Source organism: Aethalodelphis obliquidens, unplaced genomic scaffold, assembly GCF_003676395.1.
Source record: "Aethalodelphis obliquidens isolate GAN/ISIS:26980383/991018 unplaced genomic scaffold, ASM367639v1 scaffold35, whole genome shotgun sequence".
NCBI lineage: Eukaryota > Metazoa > Chordata > Mammalia > Artiodactyla > Delphinidae > Aethalodelphis > Aethalodelphis obliquidens.
Genome location: NW_020837979.1, coordinates 15,426,722 through 15,437,323, shown reverse-complemented (window position 1 = coordinate 15,437,323; position 10,602 = coordinate 15,426,722). Strand labels below are relative to the sequence as shown.

The window sequence follows — 10,602 nt, the reverse complement described above, 5'->3', positions numbered from 1 at the left end:
AGTAATCTCTAGGTCCCTGGAATGACCTGTCTGCTAAAAGTGTCTTTGTCTAACAACATGATTTATTTGGATCACACAGCATGAGTTCCAACCTCTGAAGAAACTAGAGACTAAACATGTAAGCCTGACATCAGGGAGAGGTTGGAGACTTAGAGTCAGCCACCCGGGGAATGTGCTATTGAGCCTTAATAAAAACTCTGTATACTAAATTTTTGTGGGTGAGCTTCCCTGGCTGACAATACTTTGTGCGTATTGTCACACATGGTGGCCTGGAAGAGTTAACACCATCCATGACTCAGTGTGACAGGAAGGCCAGAAGCTCTGTGTTTGGACCTCTCACAGACTCTGCTCTGTGTGTCTCTTTCTTCGGTTAATTTTAATTTGTATCTTTTCCCCATAATCAATCATTCAGTTAGTAGTGAGTTCTGTGAGTCATCCTAAAGAATTATCAAACCTGAGTGACCATGGAGACCCCAAAATTTGTAGCCAGCTGGTCTGCAGTAAGTGACCCTGGGAACTTCTAAACTTGGTCTGAAGTGAGGGCAGTCTTGTGGAGACTGTTCCCTCAGACTTGGCAGTTGGGTTAACTCTGTACAACTTACTAAATTTTGTAGTAAGTTGTTTAAGCAGCAATAGAAAACTAATACAAAAACTAATAATCATAAAAAGGCTAAAACAAATAGCTCACTGGGAGTACCTCACCTTAAGAGGATGGACTTGGAATAGTAAATATCAATGGGGAGATGGGGTTGGAGAAGAGTAGAATAAAGCGGAGGGAACAAAGTGCCAGCCTGAGGGTAGGACCACAGAGGTCCACTCTGATGCCGAAAACTTGGCCTCTGTGCACCTATGCCAGTCAAATTCCAGAGACACAGTTTTGGGTGAAGTAGACAAGAATAGCTTTATCGCTTTGCCAGACCAAGGGGAGCATAGCAGGCTCCTTCCCTTGACAACTGTGTGTTCCAACCTACTAGGATATGGTGAGGAGTTTTATAGCAATAGTTCAAGGGTGGGGTTGCTCATAAGATTAGGGTGTGTGCAGGGCCTACACTCCTTAAATCTGGTCTCAGGCAATCTGCTGAGTTTCTGTGGTTCTTAATCTGGCCTCAGGTGGACTTCCTGAAGAGCTTCTCTTGTTCTTTAATCTGGAATGAAGAATTCTGACATCTTCCATTTGTTGGGAGTTTTAGTTCTATAAAGAGCTTAGAAGATACTGTTATGTGTATCCCTTGAGGCAGAACCAGGACTCTGCTCCAAGGCTGCACTATTGTTTCTTGGCTGTTCCTCCCCTATCTCTGCATCCCGTCCCTTCTCTGATTAGCAACAGTTTGAATCTGCCCTTTGGGACTCAGGGGAGGTCATGGAGGCTGGAGTCTTTTCACTATAAACAAGAAATGGGGGACATGGAAGGGCTTCCATGCCCAGGTGTCCCATAGTGTCCTGCTCGGTTTCAACACTGGGTAGGGGACAGTGCAGCAGAAGGAGTCATCCTAAGAATATTTAGTGAGGGAACAGAAAGGCTTAAGGGATACTGTCCAATTATATTAGCCATAAGGGAGTTTCTGCCAACCAAAACAGAGAGTTTACTTCCCAGGCCCTGCTTTACAAGTAGAGGTTTAAGGAGTCTCTCCTGGGAGCAATTACTGGTGAATAAACCTCAGTCCCAATACAGCAAAAGTAACCTGTGTAGCCTCTTTCGAGAAATTCATTTTAAAATGATTTGGTGGTAGTAGGTAAGGAGTTCGTTTTTTGATGTACTGGCTTTCCTAGTATCCTCAGTTCAATTTATTATGCAGCCATCATAGGCCCCAGGATGCTTTTCTTTTGGCCTTGGGGCAGTGCTGGATAAATTCCGGTATCAACCATGCAAAATGGTTTCTCTGAGTTTCTGTGGATTTAGATCTTCTAAAAAGTTACATTTCCATCTTATTGATTCATATGAAAATATTTCAAACAATCACAAAAGAAAATGTTTCTTCCAAATTCCTCCTTGGCTGAGTTGAATATTTATACAGTGTACAAAGAGCAAAAGGTAAACTTCCTGTACATTGGGAAGAGGTTGCTTTCCAAGTAACTCAGCCAAAGAGGAAGGATTTCTTGGGTTCACTGGGAAGTGACCCAGAGCTAATCACTTCAGCACTCCAGATACGGCAACCTTCCTTCCACCACCTCTTACTCATGACACATCCTGATGATTTCATAGCTCAGAAAACCTTGATTCCAGCCCTTGAATGGAGAATCTTGCCACATCACTGCCAAGTTTTCTTTATGCCCCTACTTCTAAGGTGATTGACATCTGCTCACAAAAGCAGGCATCAATTATTAAAATCAGGATAAATACAAGGCTGGTTATTACCTGAATCATACTAGACAAATTTAGAGATAATAACTTAATCCAACTATACTCTAACAACTGCTAAAAAATAAAAAGGATATCTTTTAGGATTGGTGAAACAAAATCAAGTAAGACTTTGGGTTTTAGGCAGTCACATCATCCTCTTTTATGAAGTTTTATTGGTTCTTATGGAGACTATTCCTTGTATATTATTTAAAACTTGTTTTCATCCAAATAAAAGGAGTGACAGGCAAGCAGCCCACTCTCAGCGTATCAAGTGGAAAGTGATAAAGTTACAGAAAAGAAGCAGCATTTGGATATTCCAATTTGCACTTGTGAATGTGGCAGTGGATTGGATGTCTAGGTTATTCAGCCTCAAATTCAGTCCAGGCCTGCTTGGGCCGCAAAGCAAACCTCAGCAAATTTAAGAAAATTGAAATCATATCAAGGATCTATTCTGACAAAAATGCTATGAGATTAGAAATCAACTACAAGAAAAAAACTGCATAAAACACAACCATGTGGAGGCTGAACAATACTGAACAACAAATGGATCACTGAAGAAATCAAAGAAGAAATCAAAAAATACCTGGAGACAAATTTAAATGAAAACACAATGATCCAAAGCCTATGGGACACAGCAAAAGCGTTCTAAGAGGGAAGTTTATAGTGATACAACCTTACCTCAGGAAACAAGAAAAATATCAAATAAACAACCTAACCTTGCACTTAAAGCTACTAGAGAAAGAAGAACAAACAAAACCCAAAGTTAGTAGAAGGAAAGAAATAATAAAGATCAGAGCAGAAATAAATGAAATAGAGACTAAAAAAAATACTTTAGAAAAGATCAATGAAACTAAAAGCTGGTTCTTTGAAAAGATAAACAAAACTGATAAACCTTTAGCCAGATTCATAAAAAAAAAGAGAGGGCCTAAATCAATAAAATTAGAAATGAAAAAGGAGAAAAGAAGTTACAACTGGCACCATAGAAACACAAAGGATCATGAGAGACTACTACAAGCAACTATATGCCAATAAAATGGACAACCTAGAAGAAATGGACAAATTCTTAGAAAGGAGCAGTCTCCCAAGACTGACCCAGCAATAAACATGAATAGTTTAGGGCTGCTTTGGGAACAACTCTATGGCTTTGGAATTACCATCCATTATTACATGGTTATGCCAGAAGGGCACATGCTCTGAAATTGTTGTCAAAAAAGAAGTGATAGGTTTAACTCACCCAGTCTTTTTCATTTTCTCATTCTTCTGGGACTAAGGGAAGGGAAATACTATAAAGAGGAATTTTGAAAGCAGTTGGCCCTTTCAGGCCAAATAGGAAGCACTACTGACAAAGTATTAAATCTTAGTCAATACAGGATCCCCATGCATCACATCGGGTCCTATGCTTTCCTCTAAAGGGAGGAGGTAAAAAATCATTGGCCAAAACTAGGTCCAATATGTCTGCTGGTTTCCTAAGACCACTAGTTAAGCAAGACAATCTCCATACCCTTTTTAGAGCTGTTGACGTTTCCATGAAAAGGTTCCTACAGAAAACAGCCAGATTCCCAATGTTCTCCAGAGATATGCAAGGGATTTTGTCTCTACAGATCCTTACCTATTTCAACTCCAACATCCCACAAAAACTGACCTGTGTTGGGATGGCTTGTACGTGGTGAATTTCTGTCATTACCCCTCCTATATCCACAACCATCATTGCTACTCAGTAGAGCACAACTGCTCTCAGAGCCCTTCTCAAAATAGTACTCTGTCTTTTTTACCTCTCTTGAGATCCCAGAACAAAATAAAGGCCTGAGTGAGCAATTCACTCAATGCATCGTGTTCTGTTTTAGCTATGGCTATCTAGACCACTTTGGGAGTCCTCCTGACTCTTTTTAAAAACAGTGGCTGTAAGAATTAATACAATTTCTAAGTGGAGACTCACAAGCTTTCCACAAGTGGTGTAAGCACTTGTCAGTATCAATTTCATATTTTACCAAGAAGGATTTGATTAGATGTCATCTCAGGGTCAAGGACAACTATATTCTTCCTCTGTTGAGGATCAGAGGAGGCAGGGTATAGAGGTGGTGATCTCACATTTTATGCTTGGTGGGTCAAGTGTGCTAAGAAACCAGGTGAAGGAAAAAGCTACTGACTTATGGGTGAGAACCTGGACACTCTGACTCTCACTGTCTATGACAACTCACTCTGTCTCATCTCTCACACCTGCTCACTAAGGCTTTTATTCTTGCTTATAAAATGGCTCTCATCCCTCTTTGCCCACTGCCTAATAATCCTTCTAACTAAGAGACTGTATCAACCTCTTATTTGGTTACTCTTAGCTGCAATTTCTATCATCCTCTGCCGTCCAGTCAACCATTTGAAGCACATTCAAATCCTCTGAAGTATGTCACCTTTTAATTTGTATGCAAACTCCTAAACCCGGCAAATAAGGTCTTCTAAATTCTGGCCTTCATCTCTCAGCTCTATTTCATGCTCTCATTCTAATTCTTATCCAAAGTTATTTATTGCCCCTGTACACATTGTGCCCTTGGGACTTTCCCTCTGTTATTTCCTTTCCTAAAATTGCTCCCTTCTTTCTTCCTTTCTAACACCCAAATACTATGCTTGGATCCAGATCAAACTCTGGCTTGACCATGAAGCATTCCCTGATCCTCTGTCCTGGGACTGCTCACTCCTTCCCCTGTGCTCTCTTAGCAAATCAGACTGCATTTTTCATATAGTCTTGATCACACTCTCCTTTATTTTATCATTCACTACCTTGTGAACTAAGAGAATATAAAATTATTATCTGATATAACTCAAGATCTGTCACTGCATGCGTACAAGACTGGCACATGATACAAATACAATAAATATTGCATAATTCACCCTGATGCTCTAGCTTTCCCATTTTGCTACCTGTGTGTTTATTTACAGAGGTTTTATGGGGTGGTGGTGAAGATTTCAGCCTCTGGGAACCAAACTATCTGGATTTGAATCTTGGCTCTGTCCCCTAATATCTGTGTGATCTTAGGGAAGTTACTCCATGAGGATAATAAAGACCTCACATGGTCATCACAAGAATTAAATGAGCTGATATGAGTAAAACATTTAGAACAGTGCCTGGTACACTCTTCAATATTCAATAAAGGTCACAAGTTCACTTAGCTAAACTCTCCCTCAAGCCTGTGATCATTGACTAACAAAGGGCAGGGTGGCATGCTGTGCAGAGCTTTTGTTCAGAATGAGTCCTGGAGTGAAGGGGTCTGGACCAGAAAAGATCTAGCAGATTCTGCAGTCTTGGAAAACAATGAGCCAGGATGACAGAGTCCACTAAAACAGAAAGGAGTAGGCAGGTCTGAATGAGCAGAAACCAGAGACCAGGAGGTCAGAGTCTGCAAGGGTGGCTCCACGAGGAGCTTGGGAAGCGCCTAGTCCTAAGGCAGAGGTGGCTTGCTGTCTGCTCCACATTTGCTTTCCCTTCCAGGAGCAGGCAGACCTGGAAACTCAGGCAAATAACAGAGCTAGAGAAAACCAAAGGCCTTCATCTGGCCGTAGCCCTGTGGAGGCAAACACAAAGATCCAGCCCATCTCATGCAGATATAACCAGAGGATATGCAGTTCACACAGCCCCTGGGTTAATCCCTTTACAGACAAATCAGTGACCAACTCAATCTACATTAGGTTAATCCTTTTTTTTTGTTTTGTTTTGCTGTACACGGGCCTCTCACCGCTGCAGCCCCTCCCGCCGCGGAGCACGGGCTCCGGACACGCAGGCCCAGCGGCCACAACCCACGGGCCCAGCCGCTCCGCGGCACGTGGGGCCCCCCTGGACCGGGGCATGAACCCGAGCCCCCCGCATCGGCAGGCGGACTCCCAACCACTGCGCCACCAGGGAAGCCCAGGTTAATCCTTTTTTTAACCTGCAAATTTATAGGTCATCAGTCTAGACAAGGTATGAGCTGTGAGAATGCAATACAAAATGGCAATCCATGGCAATCCACATCCTTTAGTGCCTAACTCATTTTCTCCTCATAAAACTTTCAAAGCATTTTACATTATTACTTTATGTCTGAGTCATAATATTGTTAAAGCTTACAAAAATCATTTCAGTGTTAATTCCCCTGACTCAGCTTTCTTAAATATCTTCCTCAGAAGTTGTATATAATTTAACCAGAAAAGGTGTTTTTTTGTTGTTGTTGTTGTTGTTTTTAACCAACTGAAGTAATCAGAAAGCAGATGAAGTAAGGAAAATAAAATAACTGCTAGGTGAATGCAGGGTTTGAAGTTGGGAGCTATGAGCTTCACTCACTCATTACGTTGCTATAAAATGACCATTTGACCTGGCCCTTTGCCCCACCAGATATCCCTACCATCTACCACAGGCTGAGCCATGCCATATGCCACCAAATGAAATTATCGTTTTTATTATTCTCTCATCAACAACAATGACCAATCAATCCAGAATGAGCAAAAGTCATGTTAAAGGCAACTCCAATATAACATATCAAAGCAAAAGCATTTTGTCTTTATTCAGAGTCCATTTATCTCTCAAAGGAGCTGCTTCAGGTGCTAGGCAGCTCAGCGAGGTATGGAACAGTCAGGAACCCATACCCACAACCAACGGCCATACCACCTACAAAGAGGAGTTGGAGCCTGAGCAGCAGGAGGCCCATGAGAACATGGAGCCAACAGGAGCTGGTCCAGAACTTCAGGGGCTGCAGGAGGCACAGAGGCAGGGCATGGATGATCATTTTTCTGAGAATACAGTCTATAAACTTCTCATGATTCTCAGAAAAGACCATGACTTGAAAAGGATTAAGTCATCATCTCAGAGATCAAAGAGACATCTTCCCAGAGGATGGTCCTGGAATAGCATTTTAATGATTTAAAGGGAGCCCTTAGGAAGCTCCATTTTGAGCGGTTGGTCTTTTGCAAGAAGTAGACACCAATGAACAGAGTAGTAAGCCACTAGATGATTCCAGAAGTCAAAGAGCATGGAACTAACCCTGTAGAGGACAGGCCAAGAAAGAGAGACTGCCATTCTTGGTGGTGTATAAGAGCAGAGTGAGAAGCTGCAGAGCTTTACCAAAAGAGCCTCACACATTCAGTTGGACAGACTACCAGAAGTGCCTTTACTGGATGATGTACGATGGCAACTTCCTAGTTGAATGACTCAGTTCTTAACATAGTGAAAAACTACATTTTAAACCATGGAACAGCAGCATCTCACCCACCAGTGCAGATACAAGAAAAAAATAGAAAACCCTGGTGGCATGAGTGTACAATGATGTAAGATGGATGATGAGTTTAGTGCCCAAGATGACAGGCTCCAGTCCCATAAATGTACTTCAAATCATTTTGAGGATGTATATGCAGCGCTGAAATGAATTTCATAGCATTGTTCTTAGAACCCAATTATCACTTCTGGTGGAGGAGATGGCTTCCAGGAATGGAGTCCTTGAAGCATCCCCCAAATAGGTCATCTCACATTGGTGCCTTATGAGTGGAAAGATGGCCTTGAAGGGCACTGTCTGAGCAATAGAAGAAGTAGAACACTCCAGAAAGATTCTGAATCCAACTCCAGCACCCCAAATTATTTCTGTGGACAGACATTAACATTTGGAGTTGAAACTGAGAGACAATTGGATGGGAGAGACATTATAGGAGTGTGGGCAGATCATAGAATGAATAAGAGTCTCTGCAGAAGCATCAGACAGTGTGCATTAGTGCAAACAGTGCCATTTTTGAAAATGGAAAAGAAATGACTAATCAGTTACCGGCAGTTACTCCTGGGAAAGGTGGCTGATAAAACTGTCACATTTGACATTGAAACTGTGACTCTAGGAACCATCAAAATAACAAAGGCAGAAACTTCAAACTTCAAATAATTATTAGCTTGAACAACAGAGAAGTGTTTGTTGACTGCTTACTTGATGAATCATTCAGATCTCTTTATGTTGGATGTTAATTTTTCCAACCTGAATGGAAAGTGCTAGTGTTTTAGATTCTTGGATGACTAGCTTTGGTCTGCAGGGTTTTAGGGCAGCTGTTCTTAACCTGGTTTAGTTGTAATTGATACAAATAGTAGGATTCAATCTCTCGGGCTATTGGAAATGGAAAATACTTACTGGATTCATTTTGGAATATTTTAGCAATAAGATACTTAAATGTTGTAGACAAAACCATAATGCAGTCAATTTTATTTTTAGGAGAGTGTTCATTAAAATATCATATCACAATAAAAATTGAATTGACTTTAAAAGTACCCATGTATAAAAAGGGCTATACCCTTCTACTGTGCTTCTTTTTAAAGTTGGTTATTAGAATGGAAAAAGTCAATGTAACATTATTTGATTAAATCTCCATATTTTAAGGATCCAAGACCATATAAAGCTTAGAATAAAACAACAGGAATAGACGTAAAGAAGCCAGAGTTTGGTAATATATATTCATCATGTGCTCTCCACATAAGTGTGTTGAGTGTGCTCTCCATATTCAGATGTTTTGTAAGTACTGTTGACTTTTATCTTAGGTTCAGTAACCCTAAAAGCAATTACAACCCTAAAAGCATTACAATTTTTGCATATTTTTAAATGCCTGACAAAACATCTGCAATAAAGAATTTTCTTTTGCTATTTCTATGCAATGTGATTCAAGATAGTCTAAAGGATTTTTATAGGGCAAAACTACTATGGAAGTGGTATGCACAGCAGTGTTAGCCATTTTATGTGCATGTCACATGCACGTGTGCTTATCCAGCCTCAGTGACATGCTTGCACTATTTGTAGGTTACGATTTGCAGTCCAGTTTAATGTCAATTTGATGAACGATATTTTAGTTGAATCAACAAGCACCATGGGGGAAAGAGAAATGGAGGAAAGATACAGGCTCTTAATTGTCTGGCTCAGAAGACACACCAACCACTTCTGTTCACAGTCCATTGGGCAATCTAGCCACATGACTCTAACTTAGATATTTTTTGAAAATTGAAACGTGTGTAACATATTTGAAGCATTTATTTCATGTATAGAAATGGTGGCCTTCATTTACTAGGCCAGTCTACAGAAGTTTCTTTTCAATGGGATTTTTTTCCTTTTCACTTGTACGAATACAGAAGTATTTTGAAAAGCAAGTTTAATTTTTTTAAGACATTCCCACCAACAGTGGAAGAGGGTTCACTTTTCTTCACACCCTCTCCAGCATTTATTGCCTTTAGATTTTTTGATGATGGCCATTATGACTGGTGTGTGGTCATACCTAATTGTAGTTTTCATTTGCATTTCTCTAATGATTAGTGATGTTGAGCATCCTTTCATGTGTTTGTTGGCAATCTGTATATCTTCTCTGGAGAAATTTCTATTTAGGTCTTCTGCCCATTTTTGGATTGGGTTGTTTGTTATTTTGATATTGAGCTGCATGAGTTGCTTGTAAATTTTGGAGATTAACCCTCTGTCAGTTGCTTCATTTGCAAATATTTTCTCCCATTCTGAGGGTTGTCTTTTCATCTTGTTTGTGTTTTCCTTTGCTGTGCAAAAGATTTTAAGTTTCATTAGGCCCCATTTGTTTACTTTTGTTTTTATTTCCATTTCTTTAGGAGGTGGGTCAAAAAGGATGTTGCTGTAATTTATGCCATACAGTGTTCTGCCTATGTTTTCTTCTAAGAGTTTGAAAGTGTCTGGCCTTACATTTAGGTCTTTGATCCATTTTGAGTTTACTTTTGTGTATGGTGTTAGGGAGTGTTCTAATTTCATTCTTTTACTTGTAGCTGTCCAGTTTTCCAAGCACCACTTATTGAAGAGGCTGTCTTTTCTCCATTGTATATTCTTGCCTCCTTTATCAGAAATTAGGTGACCATATGTGTGTGGGTTTATCTCTGGGTTTTCTTTTTTTTTTACATATTTATTGGAGTATAATTTCTTCACAATGGTGTGTTAGTCTCTGCTTTATAACAAAGTGAATCAGTTATACATATACATATGTTCCCATATCTCTTCCTTCTTGTGTCTCCCTCCCGCCAACCCTCCCTATCCCACCCTTCCAGGCGGTCACAAAGCACCGATCTGATCTCCCTGTGCTATGTGGCTGCATAGCACTAGCTATCTACCTTACATTTGGTAGTGTATATATGTCCATGCCTCTCTCTCGCTTTGTCACAGCTTACCCTTTCCCCTCCCCATATCCTCAAGTCCATTCTCTAGTAGGTCTGTGTCTTTATTCCTGTCTTACCCCTAGATTGTTCATGACATTTTCTTTTTTCTTAAATT

At 40.4% G+C, this 10,602-nt stretch overlaps 1 pseudogene; it reads left to right on the top strand.

Moving 5' to 3' along the window:
* The first annotated feature begins 6,783 nt into the window (after positions 1–6,783).
* On the top strand, positions 6,784–8,342 carry LOC113631956 (cytokine receptor-like factor 3; annotated as a pseudogene).
* The last annotated feature ends 2,260 nt before the right edge of the window (positions 8,343–10,602 follow it).